Genomic DNA, 16,028 nt, shown 5'->3' on the forward strand with positions numbered 1-16,028 from the left:
ACTTCTCTACTGCAAAGTAAATAAAGTAAAATAAAAGCAATACAAAAATATTTAGAACAATTTGAAGCAACATTGAGAATGTTATTGAATATTGACTATTATGTTAATATGAAAATGTTGAAAATAAAATACTTGAAAATAATGAAAAATAAGATATTGAAAACAATTTGAGTGTTAAAGGCTACCTGAAACTCAGCCTTACTGCACAGATCAAATTAGCGTTATGAACACACACGAGGGTGACTAGCAGAGCCCCAGCTAACTTCTGGTGGACATGAGGTATAAACAAGAATAAGCAGAAAATAATTCTTTGTGGTTTAATCCATTAGAACTTTTAGGCTTTTTTTTTTTTTTTTTTTTGGTAACTACAGCATAACTTAGGTTATCCTGACTAATAAAGTGTATCAGTGAAAAATCTCATTTTATTTTTTATTTAGGAAAATAAAAATAAGTGGCTTATCTTTAACAATCATCTTAAAAGACTACTTTATCGGAAGCTAACTCAAATTGATTTGAAATCTGATGATGAACTGAAAAGATTTAGAATTTTTTTATATATATAATTTACAAAATATATGTTGTTATATATTTCAAATCTATTCACTCAGATGTTTGTAGTTATGTTTATATAGTTTGCCTTTTTCAGATCCACTCTTCTTACTGAGTCTGAGGCATCACTCTGTGTGGTTGATAACATTTGTAGAATTTACCTAAATAAATATATTTCCCAATAAATATTGACTACATGGAATAATTTTAGATGCATCCTATTTTATCAAAAAGTTATTTTTAATATATTTCTTTTTGCTGTAACACAAAATGTGGATTTCTGTTTTCTCAACTAAATTGATTTTTATTGGTTTCAAATATATTATAATGCCTGGTACCTCACAATCATTTACATTTCCCTACTCCTCTGATTCTGATGATAGCTGGAAAGAAATCACCAGTCTATTATTATCTCAACAATTTCTTCTTTGTTAAAGACACAAATTGACTACTATGAATTCAACTTGTACTTTAGAAGTATACATATGATTCAACTTGTCATCTCCCCCTTGCCCCCAGCCCCAGGGAAACATCATTCTACTCTCTGCCTCTCTGTGTTTGACTGTTTTAGATACCTCACACAGTGGAACCATGCACTATGTGAGGAGTTGCTGTTCAACAGGTATAAAGTTTCAGTTATGCAAGATGATTAAGTTCTCTCCAGAGAACTTAATTTTTCTAAAAACTTTTACTGCGTTTTGTGAGGAAAATTATAAATTACACATAAAATTGAAGATATTTAATCTTTCTGTATGGCAACTTCCATAAGGGAAATGGATATAGAGCTACTTTTTCCCATTATGGTCAGAGATCGTATTATTATGGAGTCCAACTCTTAGAAAAATCATGTCACATAAAAATCGTTGTTACCTTACATATGAGTTATGTTTAAAAAGTCCTTTATAACATATTTATTGGAATTCCAATTGTATGTTCCCAGAAAAAGAGGAATATTTATGGTAGCTGTTGAGCAGAGGTCTCAGAACAGCTTTCTAAACCTTTTCCCTCAGACCGCTAGTGTTCCCGAGTTTTAATAGGTATTCCAAAGAAAAGTAGAATTTAATGAGTAAATACATTGATTAATGCTAGGATTGAATGGATTAAACAAGTTTTCTTACTGTGGGGTTTGTCAATGCCTTTAATGCTAGTGTGCGTACCATGTTTCTGAATTGTATTTCACCATGAAACCTCTAATGCCTTTTAAAAGCTCATAAGATATTTAATTTTCTTTGATGTAACAAACAATGCTTATAGGTCAAGCACTATTTGGACGACTTCATATATGCTAACTTTTCTAAAGTTATGTGTGTAATCTGAATAAAAAAGTGGAATTTTGCTTACTACTTCCAAATATGCATATCTGTTTTTATATACAAATAACATTTTAAATAGATAGTCACTCAATGGACATGTCTCACATTTATCCTGTGCCTTTTTGAACCTCCTGGCATGTAACCATATCCCTTTGTAAAGCCCAGTTTGCAAAGTGTACAAGATGTTCTCTCATTTGGTCTTCATTTTTTTTAACAAGTGTATAGAGAAGTGTTGTTTTTTTTTTTTATTTTGAGGAAGATTGGCCTTGAGCTAATATCTGTTGCCAATCTTCCTCTTTTTCTTTTTTCTCCCCAAAGCTCCAGTACATAATTGTATATTCTAGTTGTAGGTCCTTCTAGTTCTTCTATGTGGGATGCAACCTTAGCACGGCTTGATGAGCAGTGAGTAGGTCAGTGCCCAGGATCCAAACCGGCGAACCCCAGGCCACCGAAGCGAATGTGCGAACTCAACCTCTACGCCACTGGGCCAGCCCCCTCATTTGGTCTTTACTGTAACTTTCTATAGCATGAAGCTGAGGCACAGAAAAATTCACTACCTCCAGGCTCGGAAGTCCATAAAGGGAAGAGCTAAGATTTGAATGTGGGATCTGGTGGACAGTGACAATAGACACATCCAATGTCTGTTGCGTGGTATACTATAACACTCCCTTGGACGTCTGCTTCTGCTTTCAAGTCTTCCATATTTTTCAGTTTTCAAGTATTCTATATTTTTATGTCTTGCATATTTTTCACATGTTTTTTTCCCTTTGCTTTCTATCCTCCTTGTGTTTAACCTTTGTTCTCACTCTAAGAGTTGTCTTTCTTCTTCTCTTTTTCTCCATGGCTCTTTTATCATCCTGGACCTTCTACAGAAAATGAATCTCAAAACATTCACTCAATTATCTAGTCACCAATAAAGACTACTTGCTGGTAGGTGTTTTTTTTTTTCTCTTAATGAGTTTTGTTAAAAGCTACAAAGAAGATAGAGTTTAAAAATCTCCATCCTTTGGTTCTTCTATAGTTATCTCTGGGAATTTAACTCAAAAGTAATGCAAAAATTAATTAAAAAGCGGAGGACTTTTTGAGTGTGTAAAAGTTTTAAATAAATTTATTTTTTTAATCTATTTTTCAGAGAAAACCATAGACTGAACATACTAGTCATTTTATCAAAGTTCCTACGTAGCATCCAAAATTAGTGTGTTGGGGCTTGCAATAGAGAAAGTGAGAATTACCTACTTTGATCTTCTCTCCCAGGACACCTTACTCCAGACATTCAGGACAGCAGAGATGCAGTGAAAGAGTACAGGCAGTCAGCCAAGAGGATGAATGGGATGGATCTGCCAAGGTTGAGAGGCTGGGGCATTGTGAGGAGTGCAAGAGTGCAGCCTACAACAATGGTGAGGGAATCCTGGTGATGAAGAAGGTGGCAATGATAGAAGTATACGGAACATCACTCTTTGGAAGATGAAAGTAGTATCTACAGACTGCATAACAGAGCAAATATTTCCTGTGATTATCTATAGAGATATTATTTTCTGTGATTACCTATAAAGATATTAAAAATAGAATAGTAAAAAATATGATATGTAGAGTTGGCCATACCTGAATTTAAGTCCCAGATCTTTCACTTACTAATGACATAAGTTGAGCAAAATTTTTTAACTCATATAAACCTCAGTTTACTCATCTGGAAAATGGGGGAAGGATAAACCATCTACACCTACATTTTAATCTGTCTGTTAAATGAGTACTTCTTACAAAGTGCTTGGCACTAAAAATTCTCGATAAATGCCAGCTAAAATTATTGGTATTAGGGAGGCTGTATATTTAAATCTGGCACTGCCTGAATTTTTGCTTTCAATTTTTCAGATCCATTAGCAGTTGTAAAATCAGCTCTTTTCTGCTGGTGGAAATGCTTAGTTTATCAAGTAACTTTATAATAATTACCCCTCCTGCTGTAAAAGTGCAGCTTCAGTAAGTAATGACCCAAGAACAGATGCTAGGAAATGTACTAAATTTTTCAAACTGATTTCTTTGATTCAATCAGGAACTATTAACTAGACTATGTAAACAAATTCCAAAAATCTAATTTCAACAAAATTGGGTACTATACTACTTTCAGTTTGTATTTTTTTGAAACACAATTGTCTCCAAACAATGATCAATTTGACTGCTTTCATGAAAACCAAATTTAGCCATAAACCTATGTAATGAAAAAAAACAATAACTCATGAGATATAATTTTTCCTTGTCAAAAAACTATTGTGGCCCAATGTAAAATAATTAAATGATGTGTTATCTTGAAAGCAGACTGTAGATTCTTGATCAAACCTTGATATGCAATAATTTGCTACTCTACTCTTCTGTTATCATTTTTGAAGCTTTTATCACAAATAACATTTAGAAGGGAATACTAAGAGTTCAATTAGAATTGTTAAACAAAAAGTTCATATTTATTGAATATCTACTATGTTTATGGCAATGTATTAGTTTATATGTATAATGCATTGAATATATGATATTATTCATATTATTTTATTCAGATGCCAAGAATAGACTCAGAAAGCTAACTGGCATACTCAGAATCAGACAGCTGTAAGTGTGATACATTACGGAGCTAGAACTCCAACCTAGTCCGTCTTATTGAAAACTCTGTTTTGCTAACCGCTATACCTTGCACTACCTCCTTTATCATTGTTCAAAAATAAGCTTTGTTAAACATTGAAAATTTTCAGTTTGCTGTGTTATTAATACCTCAAAATCCAATCTCTGCCATATTATGTCAGTATAAAAATCAGATGATTGCCTGATAATAGTCATAGTAGCTAAAATTTACTGAGTAATTAATAGGTGCCAGGTTCTGTACTATGTGTTTCAACATGCACTATTTAATTTAATATTTATAACTGCCATTTGAAGAAGTAAGTAATTGTTTTTACCCCCATTTTACAGATGAAGAAGCTGAGTCTTAAGGAGGCAAATATGTTACACACAACTCACAAATGACAGAGATGTGATTCAAATCCAGATATTTAAAATCTAGCTGATTCTAAAGCTATTTACCACTACACTGTTTTGCCCCTCAGCATCATGAAGCTATATATAATTTAATAATTCTTATGATGACAAAAACATATTCCAAAAACTGAGGGAGGAATTTCCAGACCTGAAATGATCTAAATACCCTGACAGGTAATTGCTGATAAACCTAAATTCCTCAAAACAAGAGTCTGTGGGCTTCACATTTATGCTCAACTCAAGATTCAGGTTAAGGGGATTTGAAAGTGTAGGGGAGGAAGAAATATTCCTCTACCCTCTAGGTTCTTCTGGCTGGTCTAAGAATTAAATTGATTTAAGACAGAATAACAGGAGAAAATCATACAAATTTAATAACATGTATACATGGGAGAAACCCAGGAAAACTGAGTAACTCACCAAAATGGCTGAGGCCACCACCTTAAATATCATCTTTAGCTAAAGACAAAGGAGAATGTTGGGGGTAGTGGTTTGGGACTTCAAAGGGGAGGAAGACAATTCACAGGGAGATAGAAAAGCAAATATTTGGTAAACAATTGTTTCCCATGCCTTTCAGAGACAATGGGCCATGGAGAGGACTTTGATCAAATGGGCCTTGCCAGGTTCCCTGCTGTCTGCCACACCTAGTTCGTATTATACTATAGTTATCTATGGTGATAGTTCCTTCCTGAAACAGGCCTTCTATCTTAAATTCTCTTAGGCAGTTAGGGGGAAGGTTGAAGTTTCTTCCTGAGTCTTTAGTGCTTAAAAATAATCAAGTCAAAGAGGTACATTTTGGGATAACAAATTCTGCTCCCCCACAGAACTGTAAGATGTCTTTGGATAGGTGGCATGACCCAATCGTTTGGAATTTTGCTCTCTGTAAATGTGCAGGTGCAAATTACATACAGCTACATGTCTTCATACTCTTCTAGTAATTGAGCTCTGATAGTCACCTGAACAGCTGGGTCCTCCTTCGTCTTCCTGTCTTCAGATAAGCTGCTTTTATCACCCAGAATGCTCCTTGTCCTCTCCACTTACAAACTTTTTTAATACAGTACCAATGGCCCTCTCTAGGAGGAAGCTTAGTGTAGTGGTTAAGAAAGGAAATCTGGAGCCAGACTACCTGGGTTCAGAACTTTTTCTAGGTAAATGACCTTATTTAACTTTTTAACTTATTTGTGTCTCAGCTTCTTCATCTGTAAAATTGGGATAATAATAATATGTTTTACAGAGGATTTGTATAAGATTTAAGTGAGTGATACTTGGAAAATATGTAGAATGATGTCTGGAACAAAGTAAGAGCTGTGTAAGTATTTGCTAAATAAATAAATAAAAATAAAGCCTTTACTGATAACCCTGTTGCATTTGATTCGACTCTTAGGGCGCTTGTTACATTGCCTTCTCTTATAATTACTTATTTGCATACCTTTTTACTTGAGGTAGATTTTAAGCTTCTTGAGAATCGAGACTATTTCTTCCATCACTTCAGGATATTGTTCAGTAAGACTCATGCATGAGTGAATCAATAACTCTATAGAGGCAGGCGAGTGACTTCCTTCCATTTCTTTCCATCCAAGAGAACATTGCTGTTGATTATAATGCCATTACACCATCTGTCACAATAAGATGGCAGTTAACACCAGTGGAAATTGTTACCTTCTGACATAATCATTTGGTGCCTTCTATGTATGTGGTAGGTAAAACAATGTCCCTACAAAGTTGTCCATGTCCTAATCCCCAGAATCTGTGGATATGTTACCTTACCTGGCAAAGAGGACTCCGTACATGTGAATAAATTAAGGATCTTGAGATGGGGAGATTATTATGGATTTTCCAGGTGGGTTCAGCGTAATCACAAAAGTCCTTATAAGAGGAAGGCAATGGAAGCAGAGGTCATAGTGGTGCCATTACAGGAGGGGGGGCCATGAACCAAGAGATGTGGACAGCTTCTAGAAGCTGGAAAAGGAAAGGAATGTATTCCCTTTTAGAGCCTCCAAAAACAGTCCTGCTGATATGTTGCTTTCAAGACCTCTGATCTCCAGAGCTATAGGCCAAATTTTGTTATTTTAAATTTGTGTCATTTTAAACCACTAAGTTTGTGGTTACAGCAGCCTTCGGAAACTAATAAAATCTACTTCCAGGAATGAAAGATAATGAAAAAACAATTGGAATAAAGGAAAGAAGGAAGAAACAAAGCAAGGAAGGAAGGGAGGGAGGGAGAAAGGAAGGAAGGAAAAAAGGAAGGAAGGAAGGAACGAACGAAGGAAGGAAGTTTGGTTGGAAGGAAGAAGGATGCTTTACTACAAGTAACATCTCCGTGGTTGGGATGAATAAAAGAGCCAAAACATTAACAGACATAATTAATCATTGCAAATTATGATGGAAAGAAAATAAAACATGAATTATTGGGAACAAAATTTTAAAACAAGTACGTTGAGTATTTTCTTCTTGGAAGTTGATGGAAGTTTAAATGAAAATTACTTTATCATGAGCAACGCATTGTAAGAAAAAAAAAGAAATTAAATCAATACCATAATTCACTTTAAAAATGCGAGTATCACAAACCAAGTGCAGAGTTTCATTTTATAAATCCAATCTTAGACATGGTGAGTAAAATTTTTCAAACGTTTTCTCTCAAGCTATATATGTACTTGTATCCACTCCTGCCTCCGTTCTCTCGTCCTTCCACGTCTGCTCTCTGGTTCTGCTTCCAACCAGAAGCCAATGCGTTTAGGGTAGTAGTGAAGGGAGAAGAAACAGAAGGGCATTGGAGGGGATGATACTGTCAGTCTCGTTTTCATAAAGAGTCTACAGAAATGCTGAACAGAAGCCTTCATAGCATTCCTGGCAATAACCACCCCTGTTCCCCATGTATTTTGAATCAGATTTAATTTGAATTAAATAGAAATAAAAACTCTTTACCACTGCACCCTAATGACTGTAATTTTCTCTCAAGCTGTTACTTACAGACACAGTATGCTGCATCTTGGAAAGAACATTCTTATCCTTTTTTATTGAGTCTCGAGGCTGATAACTTTATTTAAAAAACTAACGTATTTTTGAAGGATGAACTTGAATACTGTGAATTAATACGACATATAAGCCCTTCTGGATTTTACACAAGAAGAGAAATTCCCATGTTAGACATCTTCTTTCATTACAGTAATTCTAGCAGCCCAGTGATGCCACCCAGTTTGGTTTTTTCAGGGCTGTGATGCTTCTGTCAGCAGCTCTGTGTGGAGCATTTAACTCACCATGTAGCTGAAGCCCTGATTGCCAGAGCCAAAATGTCTCCAATATGACTTCAAGTAGCTCAACTCTCTGGTGCCAGATGGCATAAAAATTGGTCCCTTTTCATTGATACAGATGTCACTGTGCCCAGAGTTTGTTAGAGTGTCAACATCTGCTCCTGCTGGGAATATAATCTGGTAGAAAAACTCTTTGGCCTACTATTGCCAATGATCTGTAGAATATAGACTCATTCCCAGATGCCAGCTTTAAAATATGCACCCTTCTATTAATCAGAATGACAAAGAACCAAAATTCGAAATTGGGTATGAACATATATTTTTGAAACTGAATGGAAGGAGAAATTTGCTAAAAAATTAGAATGATTACTAAAAAAAAATGTCACTGAATGAGAGATCTAATTCGTCATCTCTTCCTACCCTCATTGTAAATGCTACCAAGGAGAATAACAAACTGTTCATAGCAAATGGAGTAAGGGAACCTGCTTGCAGCCGTGTATTATTTCTTTGATACATAAGGAAGGCAGAAATGAATGGAAGGAACATCAATGTTAATAAAAGTTCCTTGAACTAGATGAGTCAGTTTTTAGAATGAATAACTGAATCCAAACCCTGTATCCTTTGTTTTCCCTTTGTTAATATCCAACAATTATATCCAGTTTTAAGGACTTTTCTTTTGTTCCAATTCTCCTCCTGGGCTGGTGGACTAGGATTATTTTTCAGTTTTTATGCACTTTTAGATCATCCAAGGACCTAACTGATTTTGCAACTGATCACATATTCAAAGATTGGAAGAAAATTTTAGCCTAAGAAAAGTACACTTGGGAAGATACATCTGCTTTGAAATAAAATTATTTATTCTAAAGCCCAATAAAAAGATTTTAAAATTTTTTGTGATTTAAAATTGCCGTATCACTATCCTCTTTATTAGAAAAATGTAGAAAATCTGAGAGTATTTTACACACTCAAGCATAATCTTAGGAATGAAAAGTAAGGCACATAGAAGCCTAATATATATTTTCTATGGTTTTTTCATTGATGTAAATGTGCTGGACTTCAGTCTTTAGCATGGAAAAATAAAAATACATAGCTTTTTTCCTTTTGCCAGAGTTATACAATTTGATAGCTTACCAAATTAATGATATGCCACCAAAATATTTTTAGAAATCACCCCACAGTAAACCCAACAACTATATCTTATAGCTAAGCCAATAGATTGGTTTGTAGACATCTTTTTGTAGAATTGAAGTGCTAGTTTGAATATGAGATAGAATATTTAGTGTTTAGGAAAGACTGAAAAATGATTGTTGTATACGAACCCCAAATGTAGAGGGATTATTATTATAAAGAAAATGTCTAAGAATAAACTCAATAAAAGGACATTATATTTTAAAATTTTACGAGCAAACACAGTATGCTTTTATTTAAGAGTTTAAAATACTATACTGCATAATGACACAGATGATCTACAATAAATAAAGTGCAATTTTTTAAACAACAAACTGATCTAATATATTAAATCACAGTTAAGCAAGAGGTTGAAATATTTTCCCAAGGTCATTCTACTGATGCATAAGGTAGAAAAAACTGGGATTCAAGACTAGTTCCCTCTGACTCAAGCAAATTATTTGACCTCACAGTAAGGCTGTGGGAACTCTTACAGCCCTATGTACTAATCTGTAAATTATAGAGAATAGCTACTTGAAGGAGTTGATAGATACCAGTGTAGTGTTTGACTCATGGTAGGTCCTCAATAATTTTTAGCTATGACGGTGTTGTTAATGATGATGATGATAATTACTATCAAAGATATCTAATAACACTACATCTATAACAAATTATCTTCTGCACTTGTACATTCTTTCCATTTTGAAATGTCATGTTTGTAATGGTCTTATAAAATTTTTCCTGATTTTTCTTCTTCAGCTGCTGTACCTGTTTTTTGCTTTCTCTGCCTCATTGCCACACATATTTTGCTGACTTGTGGACTCTCTATGATATTAGATGAATGTCCAGTTACTGCCTTTCTCATAGGACTTGGACAGCTCTGGCTGCAAATACCTGTAAATTTATATTGTACCTTCACTTTCTATGTCATCTTACTTTTATTTCTCATTTTAGTGCCCTATATTTTAGTACAGTGCAGTTTTAATACATGTTCTCTTTACTGCTCCCTTGTGAAAATGGATTTTTGCTTAGTCTAGGCACCAATTCTCATCAAGTTTTCTTGTAATTATGGGTTATACTCATGAGTTTATGAACATAAAAGATAAAGTTCTTTCTAATCTAAGGCATACAAATTTATATTGCTGTCAACAATTGCACAATAGAGATTTACTGTTCTTCAATTTGCCTAATATCTTACAAAAGACCATCAGTTCAAGGCATGATGCTAGCTTTCAAGAAGTTGGAATAACTAGTTCAATTCTTTCATCCCAGTATACCCTATCCGAGTTACAATGATATTTATTTTTAAACACTACTGCCATCACCATCAATAAAAAGACTAGATTTTATTTTAAAAGAAAAAACAGTGTTGAAAAAACAATTAAAAAAAAACAAAAGCAGGCTTTAATTTTTTTTAAAAAGCAATGAATCGATATGCTGTGCTTATTATATAAAAGGACTGATCACATATAAAGTTGCCATAGATCTAATTTGTCATTTGATTATAAGGCAGTGATTAGTAGTTAATGTTAGTGTGTGCAGGATCCCAGTTCTCATTCTCCTGCTCATCCTCGGCCATGTCAAGAAAACCGACACTACCACATTCTGTCAGAAAACTGAGAAGAAGGTCTCTGTTGTTTCTGCACCATCAATTTATAATAATATAGAAAAGTATCCTTATTCTCACTCTCTGTCTCTCTCCACCTTCTATGTAATTGCTATTGTATTAAAAATTGAGGCTTATGGAGGCAGCTGCAGTAAATCAGCCACAGTAATGTTTTTCTGTGCCTCTTAAAATCATGTAATTATGATTCAGATCCTCCACAGCTCTTGTATAGTAAAACTAGGTTCTGCACATCTATATTGGCATTTGAGCAAATAAAAGTTTATGACTCTGTAATGCAGGTTAGGAAGAAATTTCATCCAATTAATGTAGACCTTGTGGGAAAAATCCATTTTGAACACAATTATTGCTGGAAAACAGGATTTACACTTGGACTTTTTTTTTGATTGCCCTAAAAGAGTAAATGCAAAACATTTGAAAGAAGTGGTTTTTTTTAGTTGGACTATTTCACTATTATTGTTGTTTTCAGTTTTGGGGAAAACACTGAAAACAAGGGGCCTCTGTAAAGCACAATGATAGTCAAGACCTTCACTGTTTGTCATTTTTATTTTATTTATTTTAAATCTTGTTCTAAATTCCCTCTCAGGGAGACAATGATACTACATAAACAAAATTTACCAAAATCTTAAGATTGTATGCTTATGGGAGGAAAGGAATGGCAGTGATGGTGGAAGATTAGGGGGAAACAGAATCAAATAAGTTAAAGTAAGAGTTAAATCTTGTAGTGAAGGGGGCGTGTCATAAACTAAGGAATGAAACTGACTTATGTTCATGCACCTGAAATTCAAATGAATAAGTAAGTAAATATATACCTTGAAGTGGGTGAAGACAGCACTGAAACAAAGACAAAGCAGGTAGGACTGAGAATGCCAATATATAGGAGTCAAACCACCCTCACCACTGTGGGCAAACCTGGACCATCATTGCATAGGCATCTGAAACACCAGCCTTCCCCTCAAATACAGATTCATGATACATGCATGCCATCAAATTGAAATGTGAGCATTTCTGCTTACTCAATGGATTTATTTCATTAGTGGTTTACAGAACTTTTATTTTTAAAATATGTTATTCAACTTAAAATGGAGTTTCAACTGCTAAAACCTGTCAGTAAGAGGTTTTCAACATTTGATGCCATCTACAATATTTGATTTCAACATTAAAAACAAAACATTTCTTTTTGATGCTTTAACAGAGATTCATAAATTAGGGTGTCTACATTTACCTATTATGTTGTTACATTTTTAGTGCTAAATTGATGTTTGAAATTTCAAGATTGATAAATTCTGCAATAGATTATCCATCAAACAGTGAATATGATTTTTGAGAATGACCAGAGTAAAAGAAAAACACCATGAAGCCGGGAATGTGTTCATGAAGGGAAAAATCGCCTTCTGTTTCTCTGAGTACTCAGCACTTCATGGCAAGCCATGTGCTACAGAAGACTTTTTGTTTGTTTGTTTTAAAACTTTACGGAAACTTTGGGAGGGTAGGAGAGGTGGGGTCAGGGAATATATACCTACTTTGACTTGGGGCCTGCAGTCATATACAGAATTTTATCTTTTCATTTTTTTGTTACAGTGACGTTTTTACTAATGATAGTTGTCTCCTCTCAGTGAGAGATTTATGTCTTGGAATGAATTAATATAGGAATGTTTTGATAACCATTACATAGGAAAACGTCAAGGAGTGAAGGTAAGGTCTTCAATCACCTGCCTGGTAGAGGTTAAAAAAAGAAATATGTAACTTTCCACAAGAACCTCCAGAAACACTTGGATAGGAAAACCTGGTTTAAAAAGAAAGAGAGGGCTGGCCCTGTGGCTTAGCGGTTAAGTGCGCGCGCTCCGCTGTCGGAGGCCCGGGTTCGGATCCTGGGCGCGCACCGACGCACCGCTTCTCCGGCCATGCTGAGGCTGCGTCCCACATACAGCAACTAGAAGGATGTGCAGCTATGACATACAACTATCTACTGGGGCTTTAGGGGGAAAAATAAATAAATAAAAAACTAAAAAAAAAAAAAAAGAAAGAGAAATCCCGTTGTAGCCATCGCAACGATGATGCCAAATGAAAGAAGCAGAATCTGCAGTTGTCACAGTCCCCTCTGAGGGAAGAACCCAGAGACAGGAAGATGGGAGTCCCATCTCTCTTCACACAGGTCCTCCAACATCAAGGGGACCAGGGATTCCACCAGTGCTGAGTCTCCTGCCTCCTCCCCAGGGTAGAGGCCCAGTTCAGGGAGGCCTAGGTCCCCAGTCTGGCCCATATGGTCATGGTTGGGGTGGGTGAATGTTGAACCTCCTTATCCTGCGCCAGGCCATGGGGGTCCTTCCAGGAGAGGCTTTCACAAAGAGCAAAGAAACCCTCCAAGGCTCAAAAACTGGTCTCTTATCAAGAATACCTGCCAGCCCAAGGATGCACCCCTAGTTTATGGAAGACAAATCCAACTGCCCAATCTGTCAACACTTTGACAAAAAGGGCCATTGTTGATATGAAGACCTCTATGCCTTTTACTACCCAGGCATCAATGGACCTTTTCTGTTAGACTGTGCCTTCCCATCTAGGCTAGAAGGAGCCCTCTGTGACCTAGCAGCCACGTATTTCCTGTGGCCCTGTGATCGTTACTCTGAGGCTGTTCCACCCACCACCTCAGTTAGCTACCTCATCTGCCATTTCTTCCATTTAGGGTACAGGGTTGTGTTTTCCTATCGGTGCATAGTGTGCACTCTTTCTTCTGATCCAGCCTCTAGAGACTCACCTTCAGGACCCCATCTTTGCTGCCTTGAACTGACTCCCATATCCTCTTCCCCCTTACCAAACAATTTCTGAATAGGAAACCTCTGGTGCTGTTTCTTGTGCATCTGTCCATCCAGCCCACAGTATTGTATTGTCCTCTATTGCAGGATATTTCCTGCCATTCCCTTCCTCTAGCTGCTTGTTTTATGTCCTTTTTATGTGACACCCCCCAGTGTTGTCAGCTGCTCTATAAAACTCACCTCTAGAATTTCCCCACCTACCAACATGGGAGAATCGTGAAACTTTCCACAAGACTGCCTCCCTGGTCCTCGTCATTCTTCTCGTGGGGTTGATTATTCTGGGTTTGACACAGGCCCATGAAACGTCTTATAAAGCCCCTGAGGAGCCTACTCTATCTCTTCTTCAGCTCTTTTTAGTTAGACAATGTCATTGTGAGGCCACCAGCCCTGTCATTTGAATTCTGTGCATCTCCACCTGGCCTACCTTTGGGTGGAACCTGGACATCACTATTGCCCTCTTCCAACCCTCTTCCCCTACAGCCCTGGCACTGGTTGTTTTCCATGAAAACATCAGTGAACAGGTTCAGTTTTGAACTGGCCCTGAGGAAATGGGTCAGCAATTGCATGAGAAGGTGAAGGAATGAGAGCCACTGAAGAACTGAGGATGAATTTTTTTTTCTTTTTAACATTTTTTATATTAGTAATAAATGCAGTGCAAACAAAAAAAGGGGGAAAAAAAAAAAAGAAAAGAGGAAGGCAGAACAGAAGGAGGAAAGAGAGGACGAAAAAATGCCACAAAAGATAACCCAAACTGTACTTCCTATGGTAAGGCATAAACAGGAAGCTTTGCTTTTAAACCCTGAGGAAATATGGCATATCTAGGTTAGAACTACAAGAACATCTAAAGCTGAATCATATAGCAATTGACTCTACATTTGAGGGAACCTAGCTACCTAAAGGCCAAAATGTGTATTCCATGTTCATATTTAATTGGACAAAATATATATGAAATTTTAACAAGTAATAATAATTACCCTGTTGGGTGACTACCATTTGCTTGACACTGCTTTAAATGTTTACATCTTTTATGTATGAGGTTGGAATTATTATTATCACCATTTTTACAAAAATGAAATCAAGCACGGTGAAATTAAATAACTTCCCAAAGTTCTCACTGAGAGGAAATTTTGAGGACTGTTAGAAGCTGGCTTCAAATTGAGCTGTCTAACCCTAGACCTTGTGCTCTTTACTGCTATCATATTGTTCCAGAAATTATCTTCCTTTTAGCTTCACGGACTTCCTTTGGCAGCTTCAACTGGGATATCTCATTATAGCAGGTGCACACACACGTGAAAACTCTACATATCTACCCCTCAGTGACCTGACAACTCAGAAGCTGATACAATTCAAGTGTAATTACTTTGTTTTTTTTCCTCTAAATGATTCTTATTCTAAAAGCTGTTCTACTGAAAACAACATTACAGACCAAAGTTATCCAAATATATTTAATGTTGTGGAAGATATTTAACCCTCCTTAAATCACTACAGCATTTAAGTTTGACTACTATCTATTTGTTTTTAATAGAGTCTCCTGAATAGTAGATATTCCAAAAATAATAATTACCAGATGACTGGATGTGAAAAATTTCCACCTGTAAAAACTGAATTCTAACATCATACACAGTTTTAGCTACCCTCAAAATACACTAATATGAGAGCCTTAGAGAATATTTTCTCATGATTCTTTTATTTTGTATTTTGTCTCTAACAATGGAGACAAGGTACATATTATGGAAATGGTGGCAGTAACCCTAAAGGTCATCAGAAGAGACGAGGTATGTGTCTACAAAATTTACACGTTCCTTCAAACATAGGGTCGAAGTCCCTTTGGTCTGATTTAGGTCTTCCATTTCTTTTCAGTATATTAGTTTCTCCCCTCTGAGACCTTGTGACTCCTTATAGTCAAAATCTCAGGTTTGTTTGGTTTCTGTTTATTTATCTTCTTTGAGGGAAATAGCAAGATAAACAGTCAGTTTATGAATATTTGAGGAAACTGAATTTCACTCATTGAAATTCTGTTGTACAATCAGGAAAACAGAGTTATATTTATTATAATGGTGATGACAAAATGGATTAGTTGATAATTAGAAATACTAAACATCATTGCTTTATGAAATATTCATCTAAAAATTAATGGAAGGGTTACAGAAAAAATGGCGACGTAGGCGAACACAGGTTCCCCACCCAGGATCAGTGATTGGACAGCTATCCATGAACAAAAACGGCTCTGGGAGACCTCTAGAGTCCACTTAGGAAGTTTTAGCAACACAGTGGGAAGAAACCGAAATAATCACAG

This window comes from Diceros bicornis, chromosome 3 (assembly GCF_020826845.1).
Source record: "Diceros bicornis minor isolate mBicDic1 chromosome 3, mDicBic1.mat.cur, whole genome shotgun sequence".
In the NCBI taxonomy this organism is placed as follows: domain Eukaryota; kingdom Metazoa; phylum Chordata; class Mammalia; order Perissodactyla; family Rhinocerotidae; genus Diceros; species Diceros bicornis.